We start from the raw sequence: 25,551 nt of genomic DNA, 5'->3' as shown, positions 1-25,551 counted from the left end.
AAAAATAAGCAAAACTATACATTTATTTAAAAAAAAAAAACTTTATGGGCTTTATAAATAGATCATCTACAAAACATTTATGCAAAGAAAAAATGAGTGTATAATGTCCCTTTAATGGCAAATGGTGCGCAGGAAAATGGCCAAGGCTATGGGAAGAAAAGGGATGGACTAGGAACCTAGTGTTACTGGAATTATTCCCCATAGTGGCAGCAATAGAGCTGTGGGGCGGAGACTTGGCTAATAAAAATATTCTGTTTTGGTTAGATAACATGGGGGTAGTAGAGGTGTTAAACAACCTATCGGCATCTTCCGCTCAGGTTATCCCATACGTGCAGCATCTAGTTCTTAAAGCGCTCGAGAATAACATAAGCTTCAGGGCCAAACACATCCCAGGCGTAAACAATGTTATTGCGGACGCGCTATCAAGGTTTAAATGGGATCTATTCAGGCAGCTGGCGCCTAAGGCAGAGCTTAATGGTGAAGAATGCCCCATTTCTCTTTGGCAGATTGGGAACGGTTAGAAATAATCAAAAGCTTGATAAAAAGGTCTTTGGCCCCGCGGACGTGGACAACATATAGTAAGCACTGGGAAGACTGGAAAAAATTTATGGGGACAAAAAAGGGCACTGAGGAAGAGCTATTCTTAGAATACTTAGCACAGTTGAAACAGGCACAAATAAGAAAAGGGAAACTGACTACAATACTGGCAGCTGTATCATATTTTTCCCAGCTACTAGAGGTACACGACGTGACGAAAAGATTCATAGTTAAGAAGGTAGTTAAGGGGTGGGCAATAGAGGAAGAAGGAAAGAAAGACAGGAGGGAGCCCATCACGGTAGACAGGTTGAGAGCACTGCTTGACTCGCTAGGTCAGACTTGCAGAAACGACTTTGAGGCAAATTTATTTTCGGCAATATTTATCATCGCATTCTCCGCAGCATTGCGCATAAGCGAGCTAGTAGCAACGAGTAAGACCGCAGGGGGATACGGGCTAAAAGCAGGGGACGTCAGGGTAGAAAGAAAATCAGTTTTAGTGTTCATTCGGAAATCCAAAACTGACAGGGAAGGAAAAGGGACATGGTTAGTGTTAAAGGAGACAGGGGACAAAATCTGCCCAGTGGCAGGCGTAAATAACTACTTAAGGGCAGGTGCAACGAAAGGGGACATGTTCTTTAGACATGAGAATGGAGACCCAGTGACTAAATTCCATTTTAGGAGGGTATTACAATTAGCGGTCAAGAAGCTGGGTTGGGACCCCCACACACTTGCACCACATTCATTTAGGATAGGAGCTGCCACAAATGCAGCAGCGAGTGGGGCGCCAGCAGAGCATATAAAGAAATTGGGAAGGTGGAAATCAAACGTTTTTAAAAAGTACATAAGACCACTATAAGAAGGGATAAGGTCTGCCCTACATAAGGGCAGCTAGGCAGGCACTGCATGTTTTTCCGTTGTGTGCAAACTTTGTCAATAATCAAGTTAACAGTCAAATTATTTTATGTTGCAGAAAGAGCGTTAAGAATCTGGGTCTTAGGACACTCCTACGTGCATTGGGCCGCAAAGCAAGCAGCAAAATCCAAGCGCAGTTGGAATCAGGTGGATAGGGCAGAGATGAATGAAATGGGGACAGTTAATGGGGGTAGCACGAGATTCAAGGAGAAAATGGGGGAAACCTGACATCCTGATCATCCACCTAGGGGGTAACGATATAGGTTCAACACCCTCAGTTGAGCTGCAAGAGCAGGTCAGGGAGACTTTGCGATGGTTCAAAGCAGCATGGCCAGACACAAAGCTAGTATGGTCTAGCATCATTGCAAGAAGGTATTGGAGGGACTGCGTATCCTAAAAAGGGGGTTTCATTTGCAAGAAGAAGGTAAATCAGGCAGGAAGGAAAGGGATGGAAGAAGTAGGAGGGCAAGTACTGGAAAACCCACTTATCGGGGTCCGGAACCCTGAGCTATACAGGGCAGACGGTGTCCATCTGACAGAGCAAGGCAACAATCTATTCCTGGAAGATCTGAGGGCCATCGTAAAGACCCTTACAAGGTAAGAAAAGGTCACTAATTGTGCTTTGGTTGGCGGCAAGAGGGTCCTCTTTTGGTGGCGGGAAGTGGGCGTCCTGGCACGTGGGTAATGCAGTAATGGGGGGAGGTGTGTAGGGTACGGGGGCGGGGTATTGGTCTGTCAGGCAAACCCACAAGCCCTCCGAGTCTACAGACCGTTCGGCCCCTTACTAGCAAATTTACGCCCCTGAGTTGCGCGCGGTCACGCTCCTTGGTTACGTGGGGACGCCCAGTTCTCTTTTGCATGAATTGTGTTATCAATTCAAAATCCAAATTGGATTAGGGATATGTTATTATCCTAGTAGTTGAGGATCGCTCATTTTCATAATTTAGATTTGAATTTAATAAATGTGACCTTTTCTCACGCCAAATCTGTGTCAGTCATTATTGGTATATGAAAATTGAGTAAAAGGGGTTACCGAACTAAAGGGAAAGTGAGAGCATTTGGGTAACAGGTATCTGGGAAGATAGTTAAAGTGTAAATCCCTTAGCAAAGTGTATCGACTAAATTAGGAGAGGAACAGCTTAAAGGGACAGTACACTGTAAAATTGTTTTTCCATAAATGTATTTTAAATGACTTGTTATACCAACTGCAGAGTATAAAATATTTGAGAAATTGCATTTTCGGGTTTATTTGTGTATCTGAAGTAGCTGTTTTTGTGCTTTGAAACCACAGCCTATTACAATGGGTTGAGCTTCAGGTAATATCAGATCTCATTATGTTATCACTTTTATGTACACAGACTTGCTTCCTTATCTTATATTTGTCTGGAACACCAAAGCTCAATACATAGAGAGAACAATGGAAAATTATCATTTTATTACTTAACTATCCTGCACCCCACTGAGGGTGTAATCTCTTATCAAAACTTTCAGTATAGGTTGGGAAACCACATGCTAAATCAGCTATTTCAAATGCTGAAATAGGAGTAAAGGAGCCACTTGCAACCAATTTAATACACTCTAGCAGGTAAAAAGGATCATTGGGAATAATTTAAAGGGGAGAAAGTTTTTGGGTGAACTGTCCCTTTAAGGGAGGTTGACTTTACTGACTGGGAAGGTTAGGGGGTTGGGGGCTAGGCGTAGCCCCTTCCTTTGAATAGCACAGCTATAGCAGGACAATGGAAGAAGGGATGGGCAATGTAGATAAGCTGCAACTAGCTGATCCTGAATAGGCTAGCACAGGGATTGGCCAGGAGGGGGAGAGGGGGTGTGAACAGGAGTTGAGGGGATTAACTGCCTATAAAGATGATTGCACAATGCTTGGAGCTCACAAATAATTATTTTCTTTTTCCCTCCCTCCCTCCCTAGAAATGACAAAGCCTAGCCCAAGGAAGAGGTCACGCACAAGAGCAATCACAAGCGACACGGCTAAGGGCAGATGCTGTGGTGTTTCCGCCACTCAGAATAAGACCGCCCGTGTAGCGCCCCTTAAGGGTTTTTTCGCCACGAAGCAGGAAATCGGCTACTGGTCTGTCGGTCAGAGCTGGTGGATGGCATAGAGAAATCATGGCGTTTTTAGCTGTATATTTCATGGTGCGGGAAGTGGGCGTCCTGGCACGTGGGTAATGCAGTAATGGGGGGGAGGTGTGTAGGGTACGGGGGCGGGGTATTGGTCTGTCGGTCAAACCCACAAGCCCTCCTAGTCTGCAGACCTTTCGGCCCGTTACTAGCAAATTTACGCCCCTGAGTTGCGCGCGGTCACGCTCCTTGGTTACGTGGGGACGCCCAGTTCTCTCATCATGCTGTTGCATGAATTGTGTTATCAATTCAAAATCCAAATTGGATTAAGGATATGTTATTATCCTAGAAGTTGAGGATCGCTCATTTTCATAATTTAGATTTGAATTTAATAAATGTGACCTTTTCTAACGCCAAATCTGTGTCTGTCATTATTGGTATATGAAAATTGAGTAAAAGTGGTTACCGAACTAAAGGGAAAGTGGGAGCATTTGGGTAACAGGTATCTGGGAAGATAGTTAAAGTGTAAATCCCTTATGAAAGTGTGATCCTCATGGTGCGATTTGCACAACCCATCCCAGCAGGAATTAATATCTAGGGTATAGATTTTCCTGTTAGCACACCAGGAGATATAATCTGGGGCCTATATGGAGGAGGCCTAACAGAAAGGCTTGGGAAAAGTATTCTGGGACAAGGACACAGGTCAGTTAAGAACAAGAGGTTTATACACAAGAGGATACCATACACCAGCTGATGAATAAGGTAGTGGATATGGACAATAGGGGCCACCAGAAGCATCTTCGAATCTATAACACTTACAGCATTCCTGGGATTAGTTTTCACGACTCTAAGAGCCAGGCCAGCAGCTAAAGCATCACGTTGTGATGTGGTAGTTAAACTAGTTAACGTCAAAGATAAAGAGTTCATTAAGCATGCTAGAATGAAACATCTGATAATACATGCTGGTTACTCAATTCAAACTTATGGTGATCTCAGTCCTGTGACTCTCTATTAGAGGTGCCACCTGTCCGGGATTGACCTGGACGGTCCGAGTTTCAAGCTGTGTGCCCAGATTTATTGATTACACAGGGCCGGACATGCAAATGACCAAGTTTCCCCAGTCCCCACACTTCTTTCCCAAGTCCACTTTTAGAGAAGGGGAGAGGAGGCAGGAACTTCTAACCTTACCTGCACTGACTTTCCCACCCATTTCTGCACAGTGCCCCTATTTGCCAGGATACATTCACAGGGAAGTTCCACCCTTCCACTAGAAAACCTGCCTACAATTGCGCCTCCTTTCTGCTGTTTGCATGCGGGCCTGATTCCGCAGGGATTGTGTGATACTGATTAGGTATGTAAGGTAGAAATTTCTGGAGAATAAGTGAGTTGTGCTACCTTGACAACCGGAGCTGCACACCACATCCATGATACCGATAGACTTTCTGCTCTTGCAAACAGTCTGTGGCATAAAAAAAGGACTTTACCCCAGGGGATTGTGCACTTGATGGTATATTTATTTTTTATAGTGGTATGGGAGCATTTACAAGATGACATGGCTTTATAGTTAATTTAGTTACTACCTGAGTTACAGATAATTGATTGTCAGTAGCTCTAAAGGGCAGTGCTCTGGGCTTATCATTGTTTGCTTACAAATTTACAGGTTCATTTGGAAAGATTTTCCTTTCATATTTGAGCAGACAACATTCCATATTGTGAAGTATATTTTGTAACCATCACTGGCAGACAAAGAGTTAATTATCAGGAATAAGGAACTTTGTGATGGAATTTTCAGTAGGAACAGTAAGCATTGCTCAAGGGATGCCAGAGTGATGCCCACTTAGCAGATCAAGTGATGTAAAATTGCAGCCAGCTAATCACTGTTTTTTCCCTGCAATTTACCCTTAAAAATATTATTTTTCTCTGCCCCAAGATAGCCCAAATTATATTCTACATTGCAGAGGAGGTACGATAAATACAATCACGAATGTTTTCAATATTTATCTCTGAGTATATGTGTAATTGTGTGTTAGTGCGTGTGTATATGTGCATGTGTCAGTGTCTTTGTGTGTATGTTTGTAAGAGAGAGACAGAGAATGTATGTGTGTGAGAGAGGGTGAGTGTGTGTGTAAAAGATAGTGTATGTGTGAGAGCGGCAGCGTGTGTGAGTGTGAGAGTGTACATGTGTGTTTAGGGTTGTCCTGTTGACAACGCTAGTCTCCAGTAAAGAAAAGAGTTAAAATGTATTACATAAGTATTGCAGGAGCAGAGGATTGCATAAAGATTGGGTTTCCCGGTCTTCATTGTAGCTTCTAAAGGAGACAAATCTGCTTTCTGAACATTGGAAGATTTACCTTCTTTCTGTGAAACTCTTCAGATCAAAATACAACAGCCCTCTGATTCACTGTATGGTCCAGGGCCATTTTTAGGGGTGGGCGAACTGCATGGTTGCCAACAGTCCCCGATTTCCAGGGACAGTCCCTGGATTTTGTTGTATGTCCCTGGATTTTTTTTTGTACCTGGAAATGTCCCTGAAAATCTCTTTTGCACAACATTTGTTGTTTGCATATATATATATATATATATATATATATATATATATATATATATATATATATATATATATATATATATATATACTGTATATATACTGTATATATATATACACATACACACACACATACATATATACAGATAGATAGATGATAAATAGATATAGTGTATTATTTAAATATAATTCATTCCTAATGGAATATTAGTATTATTGAATGGGTTCACAAATTATTTGTCTTTCTAATTTTGATGCTGTGTTGTAAAAATAACCATATGCCCAGAATGTGTTCGAGACTGGGTAGGTGTAAGAGCTTGGTGCTGTAATCTGTATAATAAACTATGGATAAGTCTAAATTATACTATTACTTTCAAATGGGTGTGTTTTGATTGCAGAACTGAGTGGGCGGAGCAATTGAACAGTAGGTCGTCAATACTCCAGTAACCCGCTTGCTTGCTCTGCTGCAAAGTGTCCCTGGAATTTTTTTTGAAATGTTGGCAACTATGGCGAACTGGCAGTAGCTTAGAGCACCAGGGGAGTATAAGGCGGGGTAAAAATTCACATATCAATAAGAAAAAAAGAACTGCCTTATTAATAATTCCAGATTGCACATCTAATACACCGCCCCCAGCCACATTAAAAAGACAAGTACTTTGCCTTTTATATGAGCTGGTATGTAAAGCAAAATTAGTGCACTGACTAAACACTGAGACTATTCAGTAAGTAAAGCTTTACATCGAAGCTTCCCAGTTCCTAAAAATGTGTCCTGGTGTGGATCAAATGTTAGGCGCACACTATGGGGACGAATTATCAAGGGACGAATGGCCCCTGATCCCCCCAGAAAACAGCAGTTAAGAAACAGCGGTCTTAAGACTGCTGCTCCTTAACTGGTCTGCCGTTGATAAATCGTCCTCTATGGCTGTGGAGGACTGCAGAGATGACTGCTACACTTCTCCCGGTAGAACCTTTGTGACATCTGGAGATTCTCTTCTCTCAAACTGGCTAACTCCCCTGCCAAATGGAGCAGTAAAGACAGCAGCGGGGCTGAGTTATCAGCATACAGAAGACAGCGAATAGCGGGATGTTTACTTGCAACTTGCAGTGTTTCAGGCTCCCTTAGATAAAGGCTGTTATGCTTGTGGGATATCTCTCTACCAGACCAAACTTGGCCAATAGTCTTCTTATCTCGGCGTCAAGTGGAATGATAGGAAATATTCCATAGCAGAGTAAGTTAGTGAAATGAGGTAAGCAGTACACACTGTAGACAGGGTAGTCCTTCAGGGCAACAAGAAGAAGACAGAGAATGGTCAAGACAGGCTGAGTCCGGCAACAGGAAGGTAATCCAACAGTAAAGCAGTTCAGGGGTGAACCAATAGAAAGAGCAGGAACAGGCGGGTATCAGCACCAAAGGAAATCCAGCAGTGTAACAGTTCAGGGGTAAACCAATAGAATGGTCAGACAGGCAGAGTTTGGCAACAATATGGCAATCCAGTAGTTCAGGGGTTAATCAAGCAGAGTGGTCAGACAGGCAGAGTTCAATAACAGTATAGCAATACAGCAATTCAGGGGTTAAGCAAGCAGAGTGGTCAGACAGGCAGAGTTCAATAACAGAATAGCAATACAGCAATTCAGGGGTTAAGCAAGCAGAGTGGTCAGACAGGCAAAGTTCAATAACAGAATAGCAATCCAGCATACAATAACACAGCACCCAGAAGCACACAAAGCAACACCTATTCTTTGGCAGTGTATGTAAGTAGTGCAGGTACTTACATAGGCGCCGATTCGCTCCAAGCAGCTCAAAGGATCCGGCTTAAGAAGAAGAGACGTGTGGCGATGATGTCCTTGCCACACACACACACAGGAACTGCCGCATCCCTGGCAACAGCCAGAGCAGCAACCGCCGCGTCCCTGGCAACAGCCAGGGCGGCGCAGGAAGCGGCGTGACAACGGCACAGTAACAGGTAATGTGATGTTATGTTTCCAGCAAGCATCTCCTGCTGTTAGTCTGTCTGCTGAAAGATTGGGGAAGGGGGAGCAGAAAATTGACCTAGATTACATGTAGTGATATGTTTCATTGGAACTAACTGAACCAAGAGAATAAAAATCTCAAAGGTTAGATAAATGTGCTCCCTTCTGATATACTACCTGATGCACGCAAAAAGCTTACTTCTAGCAGAGATAGCGTGTGAGTGGGAGCAATAAATACCGCTCCATTTTTAATCTGGCCCTGTATATATATTTCCTGTCTTTGTTAACCTTATTATATGTATTTCATTAAAGGGATACTAAACCCATTTTTTAATGATTCAGATAGAACATGCAATTTTAACCAACTTTCTAATTTACTCCTATTATCAATTTTTCTTACTTTTCTTGCTATCATTATTTAAAAAGCAGGAATGTAAAGCTTAGGAACCGGACCATTTTTTATTCAGTACCTGAGTTTTGCTTGCTTATTGGTGGGTAAATGTAGCCACCAATAAGCAAGTGCTATCCTGGGTTCTGAACCTAAAATGGGTCGGCTGCCTGGGACAATCGAGATAAGACGGGATTACTGCTCCCTATTTTTACCTTGAGAAATGTTTATGTTGCTATGTAGTGTTCTTTATGTGAAACAGATTCCTACATTACAATACAAGGTCTAAAAAAAAATCCCAAAGATTGAGTGAGATTTCTCTCCATGCCAGTGAGGTTTTGAATATCAGGCCTATTATAAGCAATATTTACTAATGTTAGGAGGGCATATGAAAGATGTTTCATCACAGGCTGTTTCACATTTGAAGTGACATATATACTTTATATTACATGTTTTATGTGATTTATCCTCCTTTTTATTCTCACATACCCTCATATAGTAATAACCACATCATCCTCTTTATGCATGTTGTCTTACTCCAAGCTGTATAGGCTCGAAAGCCTACTACCAATTAAGCATATTAGGTGATGTGCATCTCTGTAATGAGAAGGGGTGTGGTCTAATGACATCAACACCCTTTATCAGGTGTGCATAATTATTAGGCAACTTCCTTTCCTTTGGCAAAATGGATCAAAAGAAGGACTTGACAGGCTCAGAAAAGTAAAAAATAGTGAGATATCTTGCAGAGGGATGCAGCACTCTTAAAATTGCAAAGCTTCTGAAGCGTGATCATCGAACAATCAAGCGTTTCATTCAAAATAGTCAACAGGGTCGCAAGAAGCGTGTGGAAAAACCAAGGCGCAAAATAACTGCCCATGAACTGAGAAAAGTCAAGCGTGCAGCTGCCATGATGCCACTTGCCACCAGTTTGGCCATATTTCAGAGCTGCAACATCACTGGAGTGCCCAAAAGCACAAGGTGTGCAATACTCAGAGACATGGCCATGGTAAGAAAGGCTGAAAGATGACCACCACTGAACAAGACACACAAGCTGAAACGTCAAGACTGGGCCAAGAAATATCTCAAGACTGATTTTTCTAAGGTTTTATGGACTGATGAAATGAGAGTGAGTCTTGATGGGCCAGATGGATGGGCCCGTGGCTGGATTGGTAAAGGGCAGAGAGCTCCAGTCCGACTCAGACGCCAGCAAGGTGGAGGTGGAGTACTGGTTTGGGCTGGTATCATCAAAGATGAGCTTGTGGGGCCTTTTCGGGTTGAGGATGGAGTCAAGCTCAACTCCCAGTCCTACTGCCAGTTTCTGGAAGACACCTTCTTCAAGCAGTGGTACAGGAAGAAGTCTGCATCCTTCAAGAAAAACATGATTTTCATGCAGGACAATGCTCCATCACACGCGTCCAAGTACTCCACAGCATGGCTGGCAAGAAAGAGTATAAAAGAAGAAAATCTAATGACATGGCCTCCTTGTTCACCTGATCTGAACCGCATTGAGAACCTGTGGTCCATCATCAAATGTGAGATTTACAAGGAGGGAAAACAGTACACCTCTCTGAACAGTGTCTGGGAGGCTGTGGTTGCTGCTGCACGCAATGTTGATGGTGAACAGATCAAAACACTGACAGAATCCATGGATGGCAGGCTTTTGAGTGTCCTTGCAAAGAAAGGTGGCTATATTGGTCACTGATTTGTTTTTGTTTTGTTTTTGAATGTCAGAAATGTATATTTGTGAATGTTGAGATGTTATATTGGTTTCACTGGTAAAAATACATAATTGAAATGGGTATATATTTGTTTTTTGTTAAGTTGCCTAATAATTATGCACAGTAATAGTCACCTGCACACACAGATATCCCCCTAAAATAGCTATAACTAAAAACAAACTAAAAACTACTTCCAAAACTATTCAGCTTTGATATTAATGAGTTTTTTGGGTTCATTGAGAACATGGTTGTTGTTCAATAATAAAATTAATCCTCAAAAATACAACTTGCCTAATAATTCTGCACTAGTAGTAAGAAGTGAATACAGCGCCAACAAGAGGCCAAGGGATAAATATACTCACAGAGAGATAAAAGAAGATTATTTAATGAACCATGTTAAAAAGCATCAGTAATAAAAGACTATATATAAAAAATGTAAAAAGCACATATAAATAAAATTACAAATACAGGAATATCTTACAGAAGCGGCTCAAAGGGCCAAAGCTGATAATTACAATAAAAACAGAGGTAATAACAGGTGATCAGTGTGAGTGGTACACCAGAATAAGAGTGTATACTGATAAAACAGAATTAGCCTAAGTACAACTGTAGCAAGTGCATCAAGCAAAAAACTAATAAACAATAATACAAACAATAGTGTTCAAAATTAGTGTTACAAAAATAGTGTTCCAAAAAATAGAAAAATGCACTGCAGTGCAAAAAAAGGGGTAGCAAAATAATTGTATAGATACAATCAAATAGTGAGTGAGTGCAAATGGATATAAAAATGCTAGCTACTTAATCCAGTGAGGTTAAGATATAATTAAATAAAATACACAATATGCAATAACATAAAAAATAAAATACACAATATGCAATAACATAAAAAATAAAAAATAATAAAATATAAAATATAATCCAAAAAAGTGTTCAAAAAGTTGATCAACAAATGTTAGTGAAGAACAAAAATAAGTCAATCAAAACTAAAAAATGGGTGATGAAAAGCAAGGTGAAAGTGAGGAAATTGATTCCTTCCAATGTTAGTTACTTTGACAGATCCAAATTCCTGAGTGTGGTTGCTGAAGTAGCTGAATGGATCCTAGCACCTGTCAGCTGCTCCTATGGTATCCTAAAAAGTGTCCCTGTAAAAAAAAGAAATTCACAACATAGTGTATCCAATATGAGAATGAAGTAAAGATTAAAGTAATGCTTACCAATATGTCAACGCGTTTCTGCCCTCAAAAAAGGGCCTTTCTCAAGACTAGAATATTGGTAATGGCAGCTGGCCTTATATACAGTTTAGAAGTAGCCTATATGGTAGTTTAATTGATTAATTGTATTGTTTGGGCGCCAAATCCCTCCACTTCCTGTGTAACATCTAAAAGAGTCCCCCATAAAGTGTAGCATCACTTCCTGTGTAACATCTAAAAGATTCCCCTCCACTTCCTGTGTAACATCTAAAAGATTCCCCCATAAAGTGTAGCATCACTTCCTGTGTAACATCTAAAAGATTCCCCTCCACTTCCTGTGTAACATCTAAAAGATTCCCCCATAAAGTGTAGTATCACTTCCTGGCATTTTTAACCTCAGCAGGCATGACATTAAAAAAGAAGAGAGAGAAGTTCTGAAATACGGCCTCTCATTTGCTCCTACTAGAAGCCTGGATAAATTCCAAACGTTTACTAATACAAAGGAATTTATAAGGAAATTAACCTTAAAAAGATACTTTCTCAAATCTCCTTTGGAATCCATGGCACCAAAAAGCTACACTACAGCTGATGCTGGGAACAACTATATACATACAGGATTGAAACCGAAATCAAGTTTCTACCCTACTTATGCAAAGGGAAATGCCATCGATGCATTTGAGATCATGGTTACTAAAGACATCAGAGATATCAAACCAAAGAAATTGAAGAGGGTAAGACAAAATCTGTCCAGGCAACACATAGAGACTATCAGAAGTCTTGAGGAAAATAACCAACTGACGATAAAACCAGCCGATAAAGGAGGGGGAATAGTCATCCTGGACAGAGATAAATATATGGCAGAAAACCAACGCCTATTAAAGGACACAACAACGTATTTTAAGCTGAAACAGAATCCCGTTACAGGTTTCCAAGAAGAACTCAGAGAACTGTTAACAAAAGCTAGAACAATGGGTATATTAGACGAAAAAGAGCACAGATATTTGGACATTGACCATCCTATAACACCTATACTGTATCACTTACCCAAGATACACAAAACTTTAACGAACCCTCCGGGTTCTATTATCTCTGGAATTGGCTCTCTCACAAGCAACTTATCGGAGTATGTGGACCAACATCTACAGAAGTACGTAAGGGCCCTCCCGTCATATCTAAGAGACTCAACACAAGTCTTAAATATCTTAGACAACACACCATGGGAAGAAGGCTATATCCTTGCAACCTGCGACGTAGCAGCATTATACACCAGCATACCTCATAAAGAAGGACTTGAGGCAATCAAATGGTTTCTGGATAAAGATCCACTGATGTTAGAAGATCAGGCCAAATTCATATTGGATAGCATCCAGTACATTCTTACACATAACTATTTTAACAATGAGGGGATGTACTACCAACAAATTTGCGGGACAGCTATGGGGACCAGGTTCGCGCCCAGCTATGCTAATTTGTACATGGGAAGATGGGAGAGCATCTTCTGGGATTCATGCCCAGCGAGCGCGGACCTGGTCCTATACCGCAGATATATTGATGATGTCCTAATAGTCTGGAAGGGCTCAACAGAAGATCTCTTGTACACAATTGAGGTCATGAATCAAAACCATCAGAATTTGAAGTTCACCTACAACTGGAACTTTAAGGAAATCGTCTTCTTGGATCTAAAAATAGAAGCTCTAAACGGAAAATGGGAAACATCTACGTACTTCAAATCGGTTGACAGTAACAGCTATATACACTATGAGAGCTGCCACCATGAGAAATGGAAAGAAAATATCCCAAAGAGCCAATTCCTAAGGGTCCGAAAGAATTGTTCAAATATCGAAACCTGGGAAAAACAAGTGAGACGACTAAAAGAGAAATTTGTGGAAAGAGGTTATAAGGAGGAACATCTAGACCAAAAAATAGAAGTACGACAGGTGGAGAGGAAAGAGTTAACCAAATACAAAGATCATAAGCAATATGAGACAGAGGATGCTATAAATGTACCATTAATAACAGAATACAGCAGCAATCGATACATCATTGAAAATATCTTTAAAAGACACTGGCACCTTCTAAAAAATGACGACATTATTGGAGATAAACTCCCCAACCAGCCAAAATTCGTTTATAGAAAGACAGGAAATCTCAAAAATAGATTAGCACCAAGTCTACCCAAGAAGAAGAAGACCAATACACATGATGCAATGGGGAGACCAGTAAAGGGATTTTTTCCATGCCCCACCTGCAAAGCATGCAGAAGAGGGGTAAAGACTAAAAAATTCAAGTCCAATCAGACTGGAGAAGAATTTACTATCAAAGAACTGATTAGATGTCAAAATACGGGGATAATCTACCTTATGGAATGCTCATGTGGGCTCCAATACATCGGCCAAACCTCTAGAAGCCTCAGAGATAGGCTCAGAGAGCACATACTGTTGATCGAAAAACAAAATAAAGAAACAACACTTTATAAACATTTTGCCACGAAGCACAATGGTAGAATACAAGACATGAAATTTATAGGTATACAAAAAGTTGCCAAGAACTGGAGAGGGGGTAATTTTGAAAAGAGCCTCTTAAAAGCAGAATCCAAATGGATCTTCTTATTAGACTGCTTACACCCGAAAGGTCTGAATAATAGGGAGGATCTTACCTACCTCTTCAATTTATGATATGTATCTGCCAATGTCCTCATAGGACAGTATAAAATTCCTCTCCAAAGACTTTTTAAAAAAACAAAAAGACCTTTGAATCATCTGGGCTATTGAACAACTAGTCTATATAAAGACACAAGCTAGACTTATAAGATAGTGCTGTATCATTTAGAATTCTATAAACCAGCTGTTTTAAAGCTTCTGGGTTATTACACAATTTAGCCTTTATAAAGACCTAAATTTATAGAAGGTCCGGTATCGTATATATCCAATCCAAAGTCTCATTATATAGGCATTGTAGCCCTCCACCCAAATATATAGAAGTTCATCCATTTTTACTCATTAATTGCGTATCATTTTTTGTCTGCTTAAGGTTACCCTTCACCCTACCACATATTTGTTTACCATCTTCTGTTTGATCTTCTGATCACCATTAAAATCTAAGCTCCACAATACTATATAATTGTGGGTTAGAATGATTTAAAAGTAGGTTTTGCAGATTCAATCTTCAAAGCAATTAGTGTGGACATCTATACAGTTATCCTATTAACATAAGAAGAAGGCATTTTCCTCTATTGTTCTAGTTCTCAACTATTAAACAGCAAATGTAGACTGTTTCCTATTTATATACCCTTTTATATATATACCCTTAATTACATTCATGAGCATACACTTGAATGTTTCTTTCTCTGACATAGAAATTTATACACTGGACCTGTCCAGCTATCACTAGTTTCCTTATTCAATTACTATGATGGCGTTGTAATCTAATATATTTATGCGACCAGAATCAGGTACATATCCCTTTTATTTCTCGCTAAATATGAGATACCATGTCCTGGTTTTATCTATATCTTTATATACATATAACTAATTTTACATATCAGATAGATGGACAACTAAGTCCAAATTGTTTCTATTGGGACTTTGTATTCTCTATGCTCAAATTTTGGAGCAAACGAGATATATATATATATATATATATATATATATAAATACATTCTAGGACTTTTTTAATAACTAAGCAGTTTGCCCTCTGTAAATAATTCATCACATGTTAATTTCTTCCTCCTCTCACTATGATTCTGATCTTTTATAAAATAAATTAAAATAACTTTATTTCTTATAAATATGCGAGATCTTACCATCTGAGCATGGCTCAATGACATTGAAGGATCCATAAAAGTATATACAACTTCTCTTCTCTTTATGAAATGTCAAACATATCTCAAAATATTTTAACAATATGTTAACACATATTATAATATTTAAGATCACTTAATCCACTACCAGTGTATCTTAAACACACTTTGACAATATGTTAACACATATTATAATATTTGAGATCATTCAATCCATCTACTAGTATAATGATGGATATATAAAATATGGCTATAGAAAGAAAATATTATCTGACCCCTTTGGACTTAAGAGAACTAGATAACAAAACCGTTATTTAATTTCCAAAAATACTTGCCGTTATTGTTTTTATTGTTTCCTTTGTCCCACTGACATAAAATATGAGTTAGTTTTTTGTAAATCTCAATGTTTGTGATTACATAGCCTTTATCTATCGTTATAACGTTTGGGGGCCAATAGTGCCTTGACACTTATCCCCTTTATTGACACATTGGTGGGCATTGTTCTGACATCTTTATCCCCAGGGCTCTCTAAGGATTTAATATACTAGATGGGAGGCTTAACTGACAGCCGCATATATTAGCATTGTACAGCATGCTAATGTTGCTAACGGCCTGTCTATGTAATATCGCCGGACCGGAAATGATGTCAACGGTTACGTCACTACCGGGTAGCTCCGATATTGGGCTTGAAACTGGTAAGCCAAAACAAAGATACCGGCAATTGAGAAAGAAACAACTGGATAAATCTAAGGCCATATACATGCCTTTTGAATTACCTATATATTTAGATATGTATAAAATTATTCCGGGAAAATTTATATACTTCCGGTTTGCCATATGGGGGAATCTTTTAGATGTTACACAGGAAGTGATGCTACACTTTATGGGGGAATCTTTTAGATGTTACACAGGAAGTGGAGGGGAATCTTTTAGATGTTACACAGGAAGTGATACTACACTTTATGGGGGAATCTTTTAGATGTTACACAGGAAGTGGAGGGGAATCTTTTAGATGTTACACAGGAAGTGATGCTACACTTTATGGGGGAATCTTTTAGATGTTACACAGGAAGTGGAGGGGAATCTTTTAGATGTTACACAGGAAGTGATGCTACACTTTATGGGGGAATCTTTTAGATGTTACACAGGAAGTGGAGGGATTTGGCGCCCAAACAATACAATTAATCAATTAAACTACCATATAGGCTACTTCTAAACTGTATATAAGGCCAGCTGCCATTACCAATATTCTAGTCTTGAGAAAGGCCCTTTTTTGAGGGCAGAAACGCGTTGACATATTGGTAAGCATTACTTTAATCTTTACTTCATTCTCATATTGGATACACTATGTTGTGAATTTCTTTTTTTTACAGGGACACTTTTTAGGATACCATAGGAGCAGCTGACAGGTGCTAGGATCCATTCAGCTACTTCAGCAACCACACTCAGGAATTTGGATCTGTCAAAGTAACTAACATTGGAAGGAATCAATTTCCTCACTTTCACCTTGCTTTTCATCACCCATTTTTTCCATTTTTTAGTTTTGATTGACTTATTTTTGTTCTTCACTAACATTTGTTGATCAACTTTTTGAACACTTTTTTGGATTATATTTTATATTTTATTATTTTTTATTTTTTATGTTATTGCATATTGTGTATTTTATTTTTTATGTTATTGCATATTGTGTATTTTATTTAATTATATCTTAACCTCACTGGATTAAGTAGCTAGCATTTTTATATCCATTTGCACTCACTCACTATTTGATTGTATCTATACAATTATTTTGCTACCCCCTTTTTTTGCACTGCAGTGCATTTTTCTATTTTTTGGAACACTATTTTTGTAACACTAATTTTGAACACTATTGTTTGTATTATTGTTTATTAGATTTTTGCTTGATGCACTTGCTACAGTTGTACTTAGGCTAATTCTGTTTTATCAGTATACACTCTTATTCTGGTGTACCACTCACACTGATCACCTGTTATTACCTCTGTTTTTATTGTAATTATCAGCTTTGGCCCTTTGAGCCGCTTCTGTAAGATATTCCTGTATTTGTAATTTTATTTATATGTGCTTTTTACATTTTTTATATATAGTCTTTTATTACTGATGCTTTTTAACATGGTTCATTAAATAATCTTCTTTTATCTCTCTGTGAGTATATTTATCCCTTGGCCTCTTGTTGGCGCTGTATTCACTTCTTACTACTTGTGCATATTTTTTGGAGGTTGGTTAGGATCTCTGTTTGGATACAGCTTGGGGATTACCTTAGCGCTTGTACACACACCCTTTTTCACTATTGACTTGCTTTCTAACCAGTGTACTAGCAGCTTTGGAATCTACTCACTTTGAGGTTATGGATTCCTTCAGTGCCATTAGACAAGAGATTGATTTTGACACTTTATATTTTGACAAAGAAGGTGATGACTGTTTAGATGTTCAAACCATTTTCAAAAACCTTGAAAAACTATTGGTTTCTGAGGTAAAATATAAGGCTGATATATCATTTCTTAAGAAATGCCTTGAACTTGAGATTGTGCCTAAGGGTCTATTAGTCACAAAAGACTGTGCTTTCCCTATATGTAAACCAAAATACTCGATCAGATGGGCAGAGGCATTATCTATTGCCTCAGTCACTTTAATGAACATTATTATAGACTATAGGGAAGAATTAATGCAAGAAACAGATAGTGAAATAAAGGAGGATGAGCAAATTTTGATGAATTTAGAAAATTCAGGTATTGACATCACTGACAGAAAAGTAAATTTAGTCAAGAAAGTCACTAAAATTAGAGAAGACGTGATTACAAAGAAAACCAAAAAGCTGAGAAGAGAACTAGATGAGAAAAAAACAAATGAGGGAGGTAATGATGATACAATGAATCAAACAGAATTTAATTCTGGTGGAAACAATATGGAGGGTGACACACTAGAACAACCAAATCAAATTCCTGAAGATCCACCATTAGGAACACATCAGAGAACACAGCAGGTTAGGTTTGATAGACCTCGTCCACAAATTCCAAGATTCTATATGAATAGATCTCAGAGAAATAGGCCATATAGAGAATATAGCCCTAATCGATACGAATGGAATGGGGCTGACAACTATCAGAACCTATACCATCAGAGAAGGGATAATAGAAACCATTGGGGGTCACAATATTCTAGATCAGAACCCTATTATAGGCACTATGATAGCCCAGCACAACCATGGGAACCAACTTCCCAACATAGATTTCAGAGGAATAACTATAGAGACAGAGGAAACTATGGTCAAAATAACTACTCACCATGGAATCATAGGAGAGGGACACAAAGAAGCTATCATAAAGATGAAAAAGGAAATTACCCTCACAACTACTATTATACAGAAGAGAAAAACAACCACTATTGGACTCCGAAACATAAGTCTACACATCAGGATAACATTGAGGCACCAAGGAATGATCAAAATCACAACGAATATGTAAGGAGAACCCATGAACCATACGGTAAGGAGGGATCTAAGAAGACCGGTACAATCGTCAAACAGGGTGAACAACCACAAAAAAAGATTTCAGATGTGGACATCAACTTGGGGAATTCTCTGAACCAGATTGCCTCATCATCACATTTTTTAAGAATGAACCCTTCAACAGTAAAGGACAAGACAATACAACAACAACAAATACGTCTGAACTAAAAACAACAAAGAAGAAGAGAATCAGAGGCAAACGTGGAGGGGGCAAAACGAAGAAGAAAATAAAGGTACTGCACAGAAATGATAAAGAAGGACTGGAGCCATATATTAAGGATCTCCAACAGATAGCTACATCCTCTAAGTCAGATATAGAAACAAGTATCTCTGACAACAGAAGGAACATAAATTCAGGTGATGGCATTTTTAACCTCAGCAGGCATGACATTAAAAAAGAAGAGAGAGAAGTTCTGAAATACGGCCTCTCATTTGCTCCTACTAGAAGCCTGGATAAATTCCAAACGTTTACTAATACAAAGGAATTTATAAGGAAATTAACCTTAAAAAGATACTTTCTCAAATCTCCTTTGGAATCCATGGCACCAAAAAGCTACACTACAGCTGATGCTGGGAACAACTATATACATACAGGATTGAAACCGAAATCAAGTTTCTACCCTACTTATGCAAAGGGAAATGCCATCGATGCATTTGAGATCATGGTTACTAAAGACATCAGAGATATCAAACCAAAGAAATTGAAGAGGGTAAGACAAAATCTGTCCAGGCAACACATAGAGACTATCAGAAGTCTTGAGGAAAATAACCAACTGACGATAAAACCAGCCGATAAAGGAGGGGGAATAGTCATCCTGGACAGAGATAAATATATGTCAGAAAACCAACGCCTATTAAAGGACACAACAACGTATTTTAAGCTGAAACAGAATCCCGTTACAGGTTTCCAAGAAGAACTCAGAGAACTGTTAACAAAAGCTAGAACAATGGGTATATTAGACGAAAAAGAGCACAGATATTTGGACATTGACCATCCTATAACACCTATACTGTATCACTTACCCAAGATACACAAAACTTTAACGAACCCTCCGGGTCGTCCTATTATCTCTGGAATTGGCTCTCTCACAAGCAACTTATCGGAGTATGTGGACCAACATCTACAGAAGTACGTAAGGGCCCTCCCGTCATATCTAAGAGACTCAACACAAGTCTTAAATATCTTAGACAACACACCATGGGAAGAAGGCTATATCCTTGCAACCTGCGACGTAGCAGCATTATACACCAGCATACCTCATAAAGAAGGACTTGAGGCAATCAAATGGTTTCTGGATAAAGATCCACTGATGTTAGAAGATCAGGCCAAATTCATATTGGATAGCATCCAGTACATTCTTACACATAACTATTTTAACAATGAGGGGATGTACTACCAACAAATTTGCGGGACAGCTATGGGGACCAGGTTCGCGCCCAGCTATGCTAATTTGTACATGGGAAGATGGGAGAGCATCTTCTGGGATTCATGCCCAGCGAGCGCGGACCTGGTCCTATACCGCAGATATATTGATGATGTCCTAATAGTCTGGAAGGGCTCAACAGAAGATCTCTTGTACACAATTGAGGTCATGAATCAAAACCATCAGAATTTGAAGTTCACCTACAACTGGAACTTTAAGGAAATCGTCTTCTTGGATCTAAAAATAGAAGCTCTAAACGGAAAATGGGAAACATCTACGTACTTCAAATCGGTTGACAGTAACAGCTATATACACTATGAGAGCTGCCACCATGAGAAATGGAAAGAAAATATCCCAAAGAGCCAATTCCTAAGGGTCCGAAAGAATTGTTCAAATATCGAAACCTGGGAAAAACAAGTGAGACGACTAAAAGAGAAATTTGTGGAAAGAGGTTATAAGGAGGAACATCTAGACCAAAAAATAGAAGAAGTACGACAGGTGGAGAGGAAAGAGTTAACCAAATACAAAGATCATAAGCAATATGAGACAGAGGATGCTATAAATGTACCATTAATAACAGAATACAGCAGCAATCGATACATCATTGAAAATATCTTTAAAAGACACTGGCACCTTCTAAAAAATGACGACATTATTGGAGATAAACTCCCCAACCAGCCAAAATTAGTTTATAGAAAGACAGGAAATCTCAAAAATAGATTAGCACCAAGTCTACCCAAGAAGAAGAAGACCAATACACATGATGCAATGGGGAGACCAGTAAAGGGATTTTTTCCATGCCCCACCTGCAAAGCATGCAGAAGAGGGGTAAAGACTTAAAAATTCAAGTCCAATCAGACTGGAGAAGAATTTACTATCAAAGATCTGATTAGATGTCAAAATACGGGGATAATCTACCTTATGGAATGCTCATGTGGGCTCCAATACATCGGCCAAACCTCTAGAAGCCTCAGAGATAGGCTCAGAGAGCACATACTGTTGATCGAAAAACAAAATAAAGAAACAACACTTTATAAACATTTTGCCACGAAGCACAATGGTAGAATACAAGACATGAAATTTATAGGTATGCAAAAAGTTGCCAAGAACTGGAGAGGGGGTAATTTTGAAAAGAGCCTCTTAAAAGCAGAATCCAAATGGATCTTCTTATTAGACTGCTTACACCCGAAAGGTCTGAATAATAGGGAGGATCTTACCTACCTCTTCAATTTATGATATGTATCTGCCAATGTCCTCATAGGACAGTATAAAATTCCTCTCCAAAGACTTTTTAAAAAAACAAAAAGACCTTTGAATCATCTGGGCTATTGAACAACTAGTCTATATAAAGACACAAGCTAGACTTATAAGATAGTGCTGTATCATTTAGAATTCTATAAACCAGCTGTTTTAAAGCTTCTGGGTTATTACACAATTTAGCCTTTATAAAGACCTAAATTTATAGAAGGTCCGGTATCGTATATATCCAATCCAAAGTCTCATTATATAGGCATTGTAGCCCTTCACCCAAATATATAGAAGTTCATCCATTTTTACTCATTAATTGCGTATCATTTTTTGTCTGCTTAAGGTTACCCTTCACCCTACCACATATTTGTTTACCATCTTCTGTTTGATCTTCTGATCACCATTAAAATCTAAGCTCCACAATACTATATAATTGTGGGTTAGAATGATTTAAAAGTAGGTTTTGCAGATTCAATCTTCAAAGCAATTAGTGTGGACATCTATACAGTTATCCTATTAACATAAGAAGAAGGCTTTTTCCTCTATTTTCCTCTATTGTTCTAGTTCTCAACTATTAAACAGCAAATGTAGACTGTTTCCTATTTATATACCCTTTTATATATATACCCTTAATTACATTCATGAGCATACACTTGAATGTTTCTTTCTCTGACATAGAAATTTATACACTGGACTTGTCCAGCTATCACTAGTTTCCTTATTCAATTACTATGATGGCGTTGTAATCTAATATATTTATGCGACCAGAATCAGGTACATATCCCTTTTATTTCTCGCTAAATATGAGATACCATGTCCTGGTTTTATCTATATCTTTATATACATATAACTAATTTTACATATCAGATAGATGGACAACTAAGTCCAAATTGTTTCTATTGGGATTTTGTATTCTCTATGCTCAAATTTTGGAGCAAACGAGATATATATATATATATATATATATATATATATATATATATATATATATATATATATATATATATATATAAATACATTCTAGGACTTTTTTAATAACTAAGCAGTTTGCCCTCTGTAAATAATTCATCACATGTTAATTTCTTCCTCCTCTCACTATGATTCTGATCTTTTATAAAATAAATTAAAATAACTTTATTTCTTATAAATATGCGAGATCTTACCATCTGAGCATGGCTCAATGACATTGAAGGATCCATAAAAGTATATACAACTTCTCTTCTCTTTATGAAATGTCAAACATATCTCAAAATATTTTAACAATATGTTAACACATATTATAATATTTAAGATCACTTAATCCACTACCAGTGTATCTTAAACACACTTTGACAATATGTTAACACATATTATAATATTTGAGATCATTCAATCCATCTACTAGTATAATGATGGATATATAAAATATGGCTATAGAAAGAAAATATTATCTGACCCCTTTGGACTTAAGAGAACTAGATAACAAAACCGTTATTTAATTTCCAAAAATACTTGCCGTTATTGTTTTTATTGTTTCCTTTGTCCCACTGACATAAAATATGAGTTAGTTTTTTGTAAATCTCAATGTTTGTGATTACATAGCCTTTATCTATCGTTATAACGTTTGGGGGCCAATAGTGCCTTGACACTTATCCCCTTTATTGACACATTGGTGGGCATTGTTCTGACATCTTTATCCCCAGGGCTCTCTAAGGATTTAATATACTAGATGGGAGGCGTAACTGACAGCTGCATATATTAGCATTGTACAGCATGCTAATGTTGCTAACGGCCTGTCTATGTAATATCGCCGGACTGGAAATGACGTCAACGGTTACGTCACTACCGGGTAGCTCCGATATTGGGCTTGAAACTGGTAAGCCAAAACAAAGATACCGGCAATTGAGAAAGAAACAACTGGATAAATCTAAGGCCATATACATGCCTTTTGAATTACCTATATATTTAGATATGTATAAAATTAATCCGGGAAAATTTATATACTTCCGGTTTGCCATATGGGGGAATCTTTTAGATGTTACACAGGAAGTGATGCTACACTTTATGGGGGAATCTTTTAGATGTTACACAGGAAGTGGAGGGGAATCTTTTAGATGTTACACAGGAAGTGATACTACACTTTATGGGGGAATCTTTTAGATGTTACACAGGAAGTGGAGGGGAATCTTTTAGATGTTACACAGGAAGTGATGCTACACTTTATGGGGGAATCTTTTAGATGTTACACAGGAAGTGGAGGGGAATCTTTTAGATGTTACACAGGAAGTGATGCTACACTTTATTGGGGGAATCTTTTAGATGTTACACAGGAAGTGGAGGGATTTGGCGCCCAAACAATACAATTAATCAATTAAACTACCATATAGGCTACTTCTAAACTGTATATAAGGCCAGCTGCCATTACCAATATTCTAGTCTTGAGAAAGGCCCTTTTTTGAGGGCAGAAACGCGTTGACATATTGGTAAGCATTACTTTAATCTTTACTTCATTCTCATATTGGATACACTATGTTGTGAATTTCTTTTTTTTACAGGGACACTTTTTAGGATACCATAGGAGCAGCTGACAGGTGCTAGGATCCATTCAGCTACTTCAGCAACCACACTCAGGAATTTGGATCTGTCAAAGTAACTAACATTGGAAGGAATCAATTTCCTCACTTTCACCTTGCTTTTCATCACCCATTTTTTCCATTTTTTAGTTTTGATTGACTTATTTTTGTTCTTCACTAACATTTGTTGATCAACTTTTTGAACACTTTTTTGGATTATATTTTATATTTTATTATTTTTTTATTTTTTATGTTATTGCATATTGTGTATTTTATTTTTTATGTTATTGCATATTGTGTATTTTATTTAATTATATCTTAACCTCACTGGATTAAGTAGCTAGCATTTTTATATCCATTTGCACTCACTCACTATTTGATTGTATCTATACAATTATTTTGCTACCCCCTTTTTTTGCACTGCAGTGCATTTTTCTATTTTTTGGAACACTAATTTTGAACACTATTGTTTGTATTATTGTTTATTAGTTTTTTGCTTGATGCACTTGCTACAGTTGTACTTAGGCTAATTCTGTTTTATCAGTATACACTCTTATTCTGGTGTACCACTCACACTGATCACCTGTTATTACCTCTGTTTTTATTGTAATTATCAGCTTTGGCCCTTTGAGCCGCTTCTGTAAGATATTCCTGTATTTGTAATTTTATTTATATGTGCTTTTTACATTTTTTATATATAGTCTTTTATTACTGATGCTTTTTAACATGGTTCATTAAATAATCTTCTTTTATCTCTCTGTGAGTATATTTATCCCTTGGCCTCTTGTTGGCGCTGTATTCACTTCTTACTACTTGTGCATATTTTTTGGAGGTTGGTTAGGATCTCTGTTTGGATACAGCTTGGGGATTACCTTAGCGCTTGTACACACACCCTTTTTCACTAATAATTCTGCACTCCCTGTATAGGGGCCTATCTATCAAGCTCCGAATGGAGCTTGGTGCCCTGTGTTTCTGGCAAGCCTGCAGGAATGTAAAGCAGTTCTAAAGACCGCTGCTCCATAACCCTGACATCGCCGGAAATCAACCCGATCGGGTTGATTGACACCCCCCTGCTGGCGGCCAATTGGCCGCGAGTCTGCAGGGGGTGGCGTTGCACAAGCAGCTCTTGTGAGCTGCTGGTGCAATGCTGAATACGGAGAGCGTATTGCTCTCCGCATTCAGCGAGGTCTTGCGGACCTGATCCGCACTGTCGGATCAAGTCCGCAAGACCTTTGTTAAATAGAGGCCTTAGTATCACCTTACATAGAAGCTAAAATAGTTTATATATTGGTGATTCTTCATAACATTCAAGTTTTTACATTAGCAGCTCAAGGGGTTCCTCCCCCCATATTAGTACAATGCTGATAATTCTTTATTCTTAGATATCTAGCTATTCATGACTAAGGACTAGAGGTCCGAAACGTTGTCTTTCTTCACCTTGGTGTCCCAATAAACCTACAATTTTTGATTAATTGGTGACTTCTGCTTTATTGGACTGTATCTTGTTCTGTGGGGACTTGTGTGGGACTTGTGTGGAGCCCCTAACAGATAAAAATTTCAAATTTTAAAAAAACACTAAGGCCTAGATTTGGAGTTCGGCGGTAGCCGTCAAAACCAGCGTTAGAGGCTCCTAACGCTGGTTTTGGCCGCCCGCTGGTATTTGGA

The sequence above is a fragment of the Bombina bombina genome, chromosome 3, assembly GCF_027579735.1.
Source record: "Bombina bombina isolate aBomBom1 chromosome 3, aBomBom1.pri, whole genome shotgun sequence".
NCBI lineage: Eukaryota > Metazoa > Chordata > Amphibia > Anura > Bombinatoridae > Bombina > Bombina bombina.
This window is presented reverse-complemented; position numbering follows the sequence as displayed.